At 29.5% G+C, this 14437-nt stretch overlaps 1 protein-coding gene and 1 pseudogene across 4 annotated transcripts in view; both read right to left on the bottom strand.

The window, feature by feature from the left end:
* Positions 1-14437, bottom strand: part of LOC145240049 (uncharacterized) — a 328354-nt gene that overhangs the window by 235174 nt on the left and 78743 nt on the right. The window contains exon 3 of one of the 4 annotated variants that reach the window (XM_080103657.1): positions 12675-12707. The exons of the other annotated variants lie outside the window; for them this stretch is intronic. The gene's annotated coding sequence lies outside the window, so the exon portion shown is untranslated. The remainder of the gene's footprint in view (positions 1-12674; positions 12708-14437) is intronic. 4 annotated transcript variants of the gene reach the window in all.
* On the bottom strand, positions 8954-9176 carry LOC145240577 (U2 spliceosomal RNA; annotated as a pseudogene).

Raw genomic sequence — 14437 nt, 5'->3', positions numbered from 1 at the left:
ATACATTTTTTTTTTTTTTTTTTTTTTGAAATCACGACTATAATATATACAAAATTTGGACAAATTAAAATATCATATTTAAGCGTATTTTACGACAGCCCCCCCCCTCTTCAATAATAAGAATGTAAATATTTAAAATTGATAAAATTTAGCAAATCTACCAGCTGTCACAAAAGAAAAGTGATGAGACTATGTCAGGTGAAACCAGTGCCATTTATCAATCCAATGTATCATGTTACGTAAATGTCATGTAGTGTCACTGTCCAATGACTGGGCATTTCAATCATTACAGACTATATTGCTTTATGTTGTACTTGCTGTCCATATCCAGCACTGCCCAACAGGAGCAAGTGTTGTATGCTATATGTCACTTATAGTAGATTTAATTGCACAGTAATTTTTCTTTTTTCAAGTTAGGAGAGTTTATGGTTTGGTGAAGAAGGAGTTCTAAATAGCTTTCAATATCTTCAATATTTTCATATGTAAGGATTTGTTAAGAACTTAAAAGCCAGAAATTAATTTCTATTAGATAATTTCAATGTTTCCAAAATTGCAATAGGTCACAAAGTCATTTATTGCCCCCCTCTCCCATCATTATTAACAATAAAATAAAATAAATAAAATTGCCTGGATGGTGGTGGTAATGGTGTGTGGAGGCGTTTTTGTTTAAAACTTATGATTTATAACTAAATGATAACCTGTTGAAAATTAAATTCCCCATAAACCAAGTGACGGAAAGTAAATTTTCATTTTTCTCCATGATGGAGGGGGGAAAAAATAACAGTATTCCAAAACAGAACCATGTAGTATATTAAAGTCAAAGCAATCATTGAATAAAAAGAACCCATTATATTTAATTAATGAAATGCTTATTTGCAAATGAATATGTAAATTATTTTATGACTTGGATCACACAACCTTATATGCAGCATGTTAGAAAGATAGGTTGTTTCTGTTGTATGAAGTTGAAGAGAGCATTTAATCTCACCTTTTGTGCAAGAAATAACAAAACTTTGCAAACACACACACACACACACACAATGCAATTGATGTATTTTTTTTTTTTCATTTTTTTTGCTCAAGTTTGCAGAACATGACAAGAAGTAGTTTCAAATAATGTTAGTCTTCGGGCCAAGATCACAGTGTAGTATCTGTTCTGATGCTACACTTCACCTTTTCTGTTCTCTGTCAGTGGAGGAGAAATCCTTCATGACAGATAATTTTTATTTTTGTTCCTATCTAATGCCCCTTTTGGAGGAGCTGGATTTTCTTAATATTAAAAACCGTCCTTGTGTCTAACTCTGCCACGTGGGGAGAAGCCCCCCCCCCAAAAAAAAAGAATCTAAAACTGAACTCATATTCAGGAATAAAAATTACCTTAGTAGCCTTCAGAATTTTCACAAGTGAAAACACCTCACACCTTTCTCCTAAGAGGATGTTTTTCTAAGATTTAGTTCTAGCTTTCATTCATTTTAAGACCTGGTGCCTAGGAATATTTTTTTACTGATGCATTTGGAAAAATATTTAATTTTCAAATTGTCATACAAAAAAAAAAAAAAAAAAAAAAAAAGACATAGTTGGACAATAAATTAAAATGAAATTTTAAAACACGTTTTGTGATTAATTTGTTATAGTATACAAAAGTGATCTGGTTGCATTTTTTTAAATTAGATAAAAATAGCATTTAAGCTGTCAAACTTTGCCAATTTTCATTTGTTATTGTTATACTATGTTATTAGCAATAACATACTTTGCTCTCATTTATTAATTCATTTTTTTTTATTACTCAGTCCAGCCAAGACAACCGTGACTAAAAATACGTGATCTGAGAGCTCTTTGTTCAAACTCTACAGTTTAACATTTATAGGCAAGGCTGCTGCAAAAAACCTGAGCTCCCTCTACCACGCTAGAAAACTACTCACATCCGACAGTATCCTCTTTCTCTACAAAGCCACTATTCGGCCATGCATGGAGTGTTGTTGCCACACTTGGGCTGGTGCATCCAACACTATTCTCTCCTTCTTGGACAAGGTAAAAAAAAAGTCTTCACTAGAAAACAAACTAACCTGCGTCATTGCCATGATGTTGTATTTCTGTCATAGTCTGTTTTATACATAGTTTAATGGAAAAACATGTAGCACTTATTTCCCCTTCAACGTACATATTCCCAACCAACCCAACAAGCAACAAAATCCCAGAAAACGTCCTACTCTAATAGTTCCTTCCCTCAAACTACTAGACTTTGAAATTCCATCCCAGTCTCCTGCATCCTTGATTGACTTTGCTGCTCAACTCCCCAGTGTCCTTGTAGATATGGTCCAAAATTGTAGTCTCTTATATAGAAGTGGAAATATGTCTTATTTGGGGTGAATAAAAGTTTTAAAAAATAGCAATGTAATAACTTATGTTCAGGAATATAATTGGCGTTATCTATCTTATATTTTTTTTATATATAGGTTTCAAAAATGAGCAAAATAAAGGGTAAAACCAAACTCTACCAAGATGTGAAATCTGAATACTAGTGGTTCGCATCCCGTGTTTTACGGAGTGAGCAAACGGAAGTATAAGTGGAAACGAGAGAAATTATATTGTATTTTATATATATATAAATTATATTGTATTTTATATATGTATTTATATATATATATATATAAAAATTACATATATATAAAAATTATATATATATATAAATTGAATTATATATATATATATATCTATAAAAATTGTATATATAAATTATATCGTATGTTATATATATATATATATATATATATATATATATATATATATATATATATATATATAAAATACAATATAATCGCTAGTATATATATATATATATATTTGTATAATATATATATAAAAATTATATGTTATTCTATATATATATATATATATAAATTATATGGTATTCTATATATATAATAATTATATGGTATTTTATATATATAAAAATTATATGGTATTCTATATATATAAAAATTATATGGTATTCTATATATATAAAAATTATATGGTATTCTATATATATAAATTATATGGTATTCTATATATATAAATTATATGGTATTCTATATATATAAATTATATGGTATTCTATATATATAAATTATATGGTATTCTATATATATAAATTATATGGTATTCTATATATATAAATTATATGGTATTCTATATATATAAATTATATGGTATTCTATATATATAAATTATATGGTATTCTATATATATAAATTATATGGTATTCTATATATATAAATTATATGGTATTCTATATATATATATATATATATATATAAATTATATGGTATTCTATATATATATATATATATAAATTAAATTGTATTCTATATATATATATATATAAATTGTATTCTTTATATATATATATATAAATTGTATTCTTTATATATATATATATATATATATAAATTATATTGTATTCTGTATATATATATATATAAATTATATTGTATTCTGTATATATATATATATAAATTATATTGTATTCTGTATATATATATATATAAATTATATTGTATTCTGTATATATATATATATAAATTATATTGTATTCTGTATATATATATATATAAATTATATTGTATTCTGTATATATATATATATAAATTATATTGTATTCTGTATATATATATATAAATTATATTGTATTCTGTATATATATATATATATATATATATATAAATTATATTGTATTCTATATATATATATATATAAATTATATTGTATTCTATATATATATATATATAAATTATATTGTATTCTATATATATATATATATATAAATTATATTGTATTCTATATATATATATATATAAATTATATTGTATTCTATATATATATATATATATAAATTATATTGTATTCTATATATATATATATATAAATTATATTGTATTCTATATATATATATATATAAATTATATTGTATTCTATATATATATATATAAATTATATTGTATTCTATATATATATATATATAAATTATATTGTATTCTATATATATATATATAAATTATATTGTATTCTATATATATATATAAATTATATTGTATTCTATATATATATATATATATAAATTATATTGTATTCTATATATATATATATATATTATATTGTATTCTATATATATATATAAATTATATTGTATTCTATATATATATATAAATTATATTGTATTCTATATATATATATAAATTATATTGTATTCTATATATATATATAAATTATATTGTATTCTATATATATATATAAATTATATTGTATTCTATATATATATATATATAAATTATATTGTATTCTATATATATATAAATTATATTGTATTCTATATATATATAAATTATATTGTATTCTATATATATATATAAATTATATTGTATTCTATATATATATAAATTATATTCTATTCTATATATATATAAATTATATTGTATTCTATATATATATAAATTATATTGTATTCTATATATATATAAATTATATTGTATTCTATATATATATAAATTATATTGTATTCTATATATATATAAATTATATTGTATTCTATATATATATAAATTATATTGTATTCTATATATATATAAATTATATTGTATTCTATATATATATAAATTATATTGTATTCTATATATATATAAATTATATTGTATTCTATATATATATATATATATAAATTATATTTTATTCTATATATATATATATAAATTATATTGTATTCTATATATATATATATATATAAATTATATTGTATTCTATATATATATAAATTATATTGTATTCTATATATATATATATAAATTATATTGTATTCTATATATATATATATATATATATAAATTATATTGTATTCTATATATATATATATATATATATAAATTATATTGTATTCTATATATATATATATATATATATATATATATATAAATTATATTGTATTCTATATATATATATATATATATATATATATATATATATATATATATATGTATATAAATAAAAATTATATGTATATAAATAAAAATTATATTGTATTTTATATGGAGAGAAATTGTATAATTAATGGGCACAACAATTCTCCTACTATCGATTAATCATGAAGGTTGTTTGCACGGCAACCGAGAAGGCTAACAATGACTTGAAAATTACTCCTTCTCAGGTGCATAATATCTTAAAAAACCTAGACACCTCAAAATCATGTGGACTCAATCTCGGCTGTACAATTAAGAAAATGCTCCGCTGAGGTTGCGCCAGTCCTCTCCAAACTTTACAAAATGGCCTTAACAAATCTGCCGGAAAACTGCTCCTGTGCTACATGTTTACAAGAATTCTGGCTAAAGAACTGACCCATTAAATTATTGCCCCATTAGCCTCTTCCCTCTTTTCGCCAAAATATTTGAGTCCATAATTAATCAAGCTCTAGTCCATCACTTCACAGCCGCTAAACTTCTGACCGGCCAACAATATGGATTTAGGCAAGCCCATTCTACAGCAGATATCCTAATCTCTGAACGTATATACCATACACTGGACAAAGCAGGGGAGGGTAGAGCGGCAGCCCTAGATATATCTAAGGCTTTCGACAGGGTATGACACAATGGTCTTCTCAGGAAAATCAGATCATACAGTATCACTGAACGAATGCTTAACATAATTAAATCTTTCTTAAATAAGACAAGAATTCAGGTTGTCCTCGACGGTCGTACATCTAAACGATATGATATAAATACGGGTGTATCTCAGGGGCTGATCCTTTGACCTTCATTATTTCTAATATTCATAAATGATTTGCCTGATAAAGTTGTCTTTGAGATGAGTATATTTGCTGATGACACCACGCTTTTTAACAGGCATGAGGGAAAAACGAATGAACACATATCTAAGGCAAAGGCAGAAACACTAGAGGAAGACCTCCAATCTGTAGTGGAATGGGGACAAAAATGGGCGATAACATTTAATGCTGTCAAGATCAAGCTTGTTTCCTTCAATAATTACAAGAAACATTCTCTACCACCAATAGCTAAGACTAAAGATGCATTACCTGAAAGTTAAACTCCTTGGCTTAACATTTACATCGAGAGCATTGCCAAGGCTGCTGTGATGAAGGTGGGCTCTCTCTACCATGCTAGAAAGTTACTTATGCCTGAAAGTATCCTGTACCTCTCCAAGGCCACCATTCACCCATGTATGGAGTATTGTTGTTCATTTGGGCTGGTGCATCTGCTACTAGTCTCTCCCATTGATAAAACTGATTGCTTTGTGGACGTTTCCAGCACGAGTGCCAGGCAGAGACAGGTTGCTACGATTCAGTTTCGCTTTTATACTGAAAAGTGAAACAAAGACGTGACGAGTGAAAAAAAATCTCGAAAATAGTGCATAAAAGTCGCTCAAATTAAAGATACATGCGACCTCCCTTCCTAACTCGTAGATATTATAATTTAGACAGTATATAAAAAGTTTTAAGAATGAGTGACCACCCCAAGCGCTGCCCCGAAAAAAGCTTTTGCTGGACATACACAAAAAGTGCACACATTAACACACATTTTGCCTTTTATATAGACTAGCCTGGTTGCTCGGGTGTTTGGAGGTGTGTGTTGAGCAAAAAAAATTTTTTTTAAATGGTAGTAGGTAGGTAGGCATGAATCCGTGACGCAAAGGCGGAAAAGAAAATGAAAGAAAATCTGACATCTTACCACTACTCCATGACACGACTGGAAGTTCAGAACGTCAAAATTAGGCAAAGTCAAGCCAACTGATACGCTGACTTGCAAAAATAGCTTGCAAAAAATCGACCCCTCCTTGTAGAAAACTGTCCAGTTGAGAGGTAAGGAATTAATGTTTTGGACCAATTTTTTGATATTTGTCATCCAAGACGTTGAGCTTCAAAATGATACTGATCTCATGAAAATCTGTTGGCTGTCAAAAGTTTTTGACAGACATACAAACATGCATATATTCAAACAGACAGGTGAGAATTATATTATAGACTAGCATGGGTGCCCGGCGTTGCCCGGGTGTTTGTAGGTGTAAAAGAAGAAAAAAAAAGTTGTAATAGGCAGGTAGACTTGAACCTGAAGCCTCGACACGAAGGTGGAAACGAAAGTGTGAAAAAACATGACATCTTACAGCTCGGCCACAATGGGACAGGAAGTGAAAAGCATTTTGATTTAACGATTAAAAAGTTAAGTGAAAGGTGCATATATTTAATGAGGTCAAACATCATAGGGGAAACTTAACTTTGGCTGCAAGCCAGTTTCTGCGTATTCGTTTGTTTCCCCCCAAGATGTTGGGGAAAGCCAGCTCCCCCAGAGGGAGCGTCCAACTGAATAGCAATTGTTTGATATGACAGGTTTTGCCCGCATTGATCAAACCTCATTGCTTTTCTGGACGTCCCAGGCACGAGTGCCAGGGAGAGACATTTTGCAACGGATTCAGTTTCACTTATATACGGAAAAGACAAAAAACATGTGAAGAGTAAAAAATATTGTGAAAATAGCGTGTAAAAGTCGCCCAAATAAAAGATACACATGACCTTGTTTCATGAATCGTAGATATTATAATCTAGGTAGTATATAAAACGTTCTAAGAAACAGTGCATACACGAAGGATGGTTTATTAATGAATAAAATCTTTGTTTGGATGGACGAATGACATGTACAGAAATATGTCAGCAAGTTGAAATGCAAAACGTTCATTTCAACTTGCTGGCATACTTCTATTACTTTTCTGCATGTGCAAATTCATTCATAGCTTGAAGTGGTTTCATTTTCATATGAACCAATAAAACAACGGACTTACTGGGTCTGTTACATCAAATTAATATTCAAACAGATCAGCAGTAAGAGGAGATCTATTTTATAATAAAGAACATAGATAACAGTGTAGTATCTGTTCTGATGCTACACTATTTTTAAAAAAAAGTTTTGGTAGGTAAGTATGAGGATCGAACCCGAACCCTTGAGGAAAAGTTGGAGATTAAAGTGTGAAAAAAAAATGTGCAACGTTAACCACTGGGCCACCATAAAATACTAACAGAAACACGTTTGAATTTATTTAATTATTTAGAATTGGCAGGTGCACGTTTTAATGACTTAATGAGGTCAACTTTGACTGCGGGGTAGTATTTTATTTACCGCGGCAACGCTTTTTATTTTTATTTTCCCAAGATGGTGGGGGGGGGGGAGACCAACTCCCCATAACAAGGGGATTGTCCAAATTGAATAGCAATTGTCTGATATAAGGAAAATTTCCACATTGATCAAAGCTGAATGCTTTCGGACATTTGCGGCGATCACGACCAGAAAAATACTAGTTTATGAAGAAAAAAAGGGGGAGCTTCTCTGCTTATCTCATCATTGCTTTCTGCTAATGATTGAATTTAATAATAGGTCAGAGCTTGTAAAAAAAAAAAAAAAAAAGGGGGGCCAAATTTAGCCTTAAAAAGGCCAATTTGTCAAATCTTGGAAACAACAAATTTTAAAACAATACAGCAGTTTCGATAGTAGTACACTTAATCTAATAAAAATGTTGAAAAACTGCTAAAAATGAATTTTTTTCTGGTTTTATTTCAGCCTTTGGGTGTAATAATGTGTTTAATATAAAAATAAATAGTTTTTATAAATTTCTCAAATAAGTTACATCACTAAACTACACACTTACCAAACTACAGTTCAAAATATTATCAAATAACACTCTTCGTTTGAAATAGCATTTTTTCATTGTTACATTGAATATTAATCGGCACAACTTAAAAATATGCATTCTTATATTGCTTCATTAGAAACTAGCGGGGATATGTGGCATTGCCCGTATGTGTGGAGATGTAGTAAGAAACCGAGGGGGGGGGGACTTAAAGATGTTTTTAAAAATGTGGTATAGTAGAGGTTTTCTGAGTAGTAGGAGGGAGCAATAGTAGGCTGTTTGGGTAGAGGGTAGAGGGAGAGAAAAAAAAAGTGGTAGTACCTATTTACAATGCCTCCCCACGGGACAGAGTTAGACACCAGGGTCGTTTTTTAGTGTGGAGAAAAGGTACAAAAATAAAAATTGTCTCAGTCGTGAAGGATTTCTCCTCCACTGAAGGAGAACAAGAAATGGAAGTGCCGCATCTGAAGAACAGATACTACACTTTGATCTCGGCCAAAAGGCCAAGTAAAAAAAAAAAAAGTGGTAGTAGGCAAACAAGCTCGAACCCATAATGCAAATGGAAAAAAAAAAAAAAAAAATTAAAAAAACAGTGACATCTTTGCCAATATCTCCATCGTCCGACCAGAAGTTCGAAACGTTGAAATTATGTGAAGTCAATCCAATGGTGATGATGACTTGCTAAAATGTTGACAAAAAAAAGCGACCCCTCCTTGTAACAAAACTGTCCAGAATGAATGTTTCTGGCCAATTTTTTATATTTGTCATCCAAAGGGATGAGCTTTAAAACAATACCGATCTTTTTGCGAGATCTACAATCACACACACATTTTGCCCTTTATATATATATATATATATATATATATATATATATATATATATAGATAGATAGATAGATAGATAGATAGATAGATAGATAGATAGATAGATTACAATCAAAATTCTTTGGTAGAATTAGTATTGACTTATATCCGATTGCCAATCTGTCCAATTCAAAATGAATAACGTCAATAACAACAATCACTTCATCCAAGAAATAATCTGGGAGATAGCTGTGGCAAAATGGATACCAATGAGTCGAACATGTCAATTTCAAATCCTGTTGATTCTATAGCACTTACTTGTACTATGCAGGTCAGCCAGTTGTACTTTAAAAAAAATAAAAATTGAATGGATGCAACTTATGAATGTCCGGTCTTGTTCAATACCATCTCACAGTTTTGTTATGACAAAAATTGTTACTTATATTCAACATTTATTGTGATTTTTTTTTAATAAGATCGACCAGAGAGCAGCAAACAGAAAGTTCTTTAGTAATAGGTTGAATGAGTGTCAGACGAGAAACTACTTTTAATAAAATACAAACTTTTCATTATAAATCAAAGGTGAAATTACATAACCCGGATATAAGATATCGGGGCTCTTATATCCGGGTTACGCTGTACATTAACACATAGGCTCTAATTTGGAACAAGAGAAAGTTTTCTTATATTCTGGTGTCTTATATCCGGGTTACACTATATTTAGCAAATTGAAGCATTTTAAAATTGAAATGAATTTAATATATATATACATATATATATATATATAATTTTTACTTAAAATATGTTGAATCATTTAAAAAATTTGTATACCTAAATTTTTACTAGAAATACAAGAAATACTCGTTTCTTAAAAGAAAAAATTGAATGAAAACTATAAAAAAAAAAAAAAAAAAAAAAAAACACATGGACACAAAAGCAAAGAGTTAAGTCGATGCACCTAGTTGAATACAATCTTGGTGTTCTAAATTCTATCAATGTTGACAGTAATTTTCGAACAGAACAAATTATATTCAACATGCAAAGTAACAGAGGCTAACTATCAGTCCCCCATTTATGATATAAAGTATCACCTTCAACTAAAAAAAAAAAAATTTTTTTTCTTTCTTAAAAACACAAAAAGATCCAATTTTAATTAAATATATAATATTTATTCGTCAAAATATTTTAGGGATACAAGTTTCCAAATTGCGTGGAAATTTGATACAAGTTGTTCAGTTAGATGTGCAGTCAAGTGTTTCTCTCTCGTAATTTTGTATAGAACATGCTGTTTACTGTTTAAAGTCAATCTATATCATTTACAGCAGTTTAAATAGGGGACAAAAAAATAAAACTAACAAAGCCTTCAGAGCACTGCCCAAGCCACTCCTTGAGGGAGGTGCAAGCTTAATCCTATCTCAGTCATAGAGTTCGTTTGAAGACAAGGAGTGTCTGTTCTTATGTTTGTTGAGAAAAACAAGGCAATAATTAATAGGGATTCGTAAGAGTTACACCAAAGTGGTGGTTGTTATTGATATGGACTGTGAACCTGTTATGCAGTATTCATGTTCATTGCAATACCCTTGGGAAAAGTAGGAATCCACATGACTTTCCTTCAGCTTTAAGTGAAATAGTCGGGTAGGCAAGAAGGTCAAACACTTGTAGGGAAAACAATTCAGAAGTTACCGTTTACCCCAGCCTTGATTTCTTTTCTTTCTTTTTTTTTTTTTTTTTGAAATACTTAGGAGTTACCGGTTATTAAGGCCCAGAGGACACTCGAGGATAAGGGTTAATGTGTGTTTCAGGTGAAAGAACACCATGATGATTGGTAATGAGGAGGATGGTTCAACAAGAGCTTGTTTACATTGGACTTCAAAACAACCATAAAATAATCAACTGAGAAGCAACCCTGTGGTATTGTATTCCACAGATATGCAGTTGTAAGAAAAAAACATCTTTGTTCATGGAATTTTGTTTAGGTTTTTTTCCTTTTCCCACTATTGTGTAACCCTTATTTTACAAAGAAACTCATGTTATGCTGACACCACTTTCGTAGGGTTTAAAGTCAACATCAATCAATAGATGGATGGCGAGGTTTTATCTATATAATAAAGTAAAGTCGATTTTTCCCCATTCCATTGGTTAGCTTTTAAACTAATTAATTATTTACTAGCGGGACCTGTGGCAATTCCACAATGTAATATATTGATGTTGGCATTCTGTGGATGTTTAGTGTAAATGGAGACGAGCTGATATCATTGTAGCTTTTTTGTTAAAACTGCAAAAGTATTTATGTAATCTAGCATGAATGCCCAGCAAAGCCCGGTCATAAAGTACACTTAAATATGATATTTTAATTCTTGCAGATTTCGTATATATTATTATAGAGTTAATGTTCTATCGATCTTTATATGTTATAAAGTTGTGATTTCAAAAATAAAAAATATATATCCATATGACTTGGGTGCATTAGCTTGAATCGAAATTGAAATAAAAACTTATGAAAAAAATATATGTATATATATATAACTTGAGTTCCTCCAGCCATAACCGAAACCGAAACTTGTGAAGAATTCTTGATAAAATTATTTATAAAAAAAATAGACGACTTAAGTGCCACCAGCTATAGGTGAAACCGAAACTAAAACTTGTGAAGAATTCTTGGTAAAATTATTTATGACAAGAAATGGAAGAATATAACAATTAAACGACCCGGATGTAAGCGTGACACACAAAAGAACACGCTATCGTATTAATATATAGATGGTTTCATTTCCAGAAAAAATGCATTTGTTTTGTTCCCTTTTAAAATCTATTACAATTTTTAGGGGTAAACTGTTTCTCCCAGATTTTGATGGACAAAAGCACAACCATGGTTCCTAGAATCACCCGAACTTAATAAGGTGATTTCGGGCTGACTGCAATCATTTCATATTTTTCTTTCTTACTATTGTCTATATACTACACAATATTTTTAATCTAAATACAGATCGCTTCTTTTCAGTACGCTTCATCCTTTCTAGGCATATTTTAGAATAATGGAAGCAGGAATATAAGTGACTAAGGGTAAAAATAAATCGGAAATTAGGGAATCTAGCTTTTTAGGGTAGTTAACCAAAAGAAAAAAAAATTGCTATGGGAGATAAATTCTGTACATTTTTTATGGAGAATTTTTTCCAGGTTGAAAAGTTAGTATAAAAAATAATTACTTACCCTACCACTAACCCTAGGTCCCAGTGGCAAAACCTACAAAAAAAATAAATAAAAAAAAGTAGCCCTCTTCTCAATGCACAGAATTTATCTTCCATAGCAAAAAAAAAAAAAAGTTTAATTGGTTAGCTGCCCTAAAACACTAGAATAACCCGGAAATCAGGGATCATATACAAACTGATCACCCGTTCTAAATTCTAAAGGTGTTAAGCTACAGTGTGTTTTATTTTTTCATACTGAAAGTAGCACGTGATATATTTTCACTTCATATTTTGCTTTTAAATCGTTAAATTTTGTTAAAATTAGTTTTTTGTGCAAAGGAATGTTCAAAATTTAGCTTTGTGTGTTCAAGTTTTTTTTTATTATTTTGTTGTGTTAACAAAACAAAAAAAAAACGTTGAAAAGGGTAAAAATATGTTGGGTGTAAAAAAATAAACATGGCTGTTAGCAAGAGAGAAGACCTAAACTGCTAAGTGGAGAGAGAGTAGGGGTGGGACAGTGGGTGGTGAGGAAATCATTCTTTGATAAAGCAAGTTCTCTATCTCCACCTACTACTCACCCTGGAATCATTTGAAGTATGACTTAAGGCAAAGAAACAAGAGAACAGTGAAGATAAACAGCAAGAGAGAAAAAGAAAATTGAAAAGATTTAAGTGTAATTTTTAAAACGAAATTCTGCTTTTTCTGAATTTTACTAAAAAATATCTCATATCGTTAGGGAAGGGATATTGTTGCAGTAGCATTCACCCTAGTAGAGTTCAGCTGGCTCCTTTCCTGGCCTGAACTACATCTCCAAATCATAGTGACTCCACTCGAGAACCACTAGTCTTCTATTATCTTTATCTATAATATAAATCTCACCTGTCTGTTTAAATGTATGTATGTATGTATGTATGTATGTTTATATGTCTACCTAAAACTTTTAACAGAGGCGACGGATTTTCACGAGATCGATATCATTTTGAAGCTCAACCCTTCGGACGACAAATATCGAAAAATTGGCTAAAAACATTAATTCCTTCACCCTCAACTGGGTACTTTTCTATGAGGAGGGGTCACATTTTTTGCCAATATTTTCGAAAGTCATCCCCTCTTTTCGATTGTCTAGCCTTAATTTAAATCTATGTCACTCCGGTTTGGCTATGGGTGCAACAGCAAAGACATCACATTTTTTTTTTTTTTAATGCTCAACACACACTTTCAAACAACCGGGTAACGGTGGGCACCTAGGCTAGTCTATTATATAAGGGGCAGCTGCTTGTATATTCCAAAATATACAACAAACATTCACAAAGTAGGTTTTTAAATCAGTGCCATTCCAGAAAAATTAAGGAAAAAAACAAAAGAAAAAAGGAATATGCATTATTTCGGGGTAAGTGAGGGGGGGGTATAAATGGTCATTTGTATCATTGAATATTATCAAAAATTAAATAAAATGTTTGGTAAATGTGTAGTTTAACAGCGTAAATTATTTGACAGACAAAAACATTATAAAAAAACTATTTTTAAATAAAACACATTATTAGATCCGGACGCTGAAATAAAGCCAGAAACAAATTTCATTGTCGTCATTTTTATTAAACTAAATGTAAAACATTGCTTTTAAAATTTGGCCTTTCTAAAGTTTGACAAGTTTTTAAGGCCAAATTTGGCACAAATTGACATATGCAGTAAAAGTTATATCGATGAGACCAAAATCAAAAAAAAGGGGGAGGGGGGACCAAATTGAGAAAAAAAGATTACTTAAATTAAAGTTGCACAGGAATT

The sequence above is a fragment of the Euprymna scolopes genome, chromosome 19, assembly GCF_053919585.1.
Source record: "Euprymna scolopes isolate OS-2025 chromosome 19, ASM5391958v1, whole genome shotgun sequence".
In the NCBI taxonomy this organism is placed as follows: Eukaryota; Metazoa; Mollusca; class Cephalopoda; order Sepiida; family Sepiolidae; genus Euprymna; species Euprymna scolopes.
Note: the sequence above shows the minus strand (reverse complement) of the source record. Positions and strands in the feature narration are given on the sequence as shown.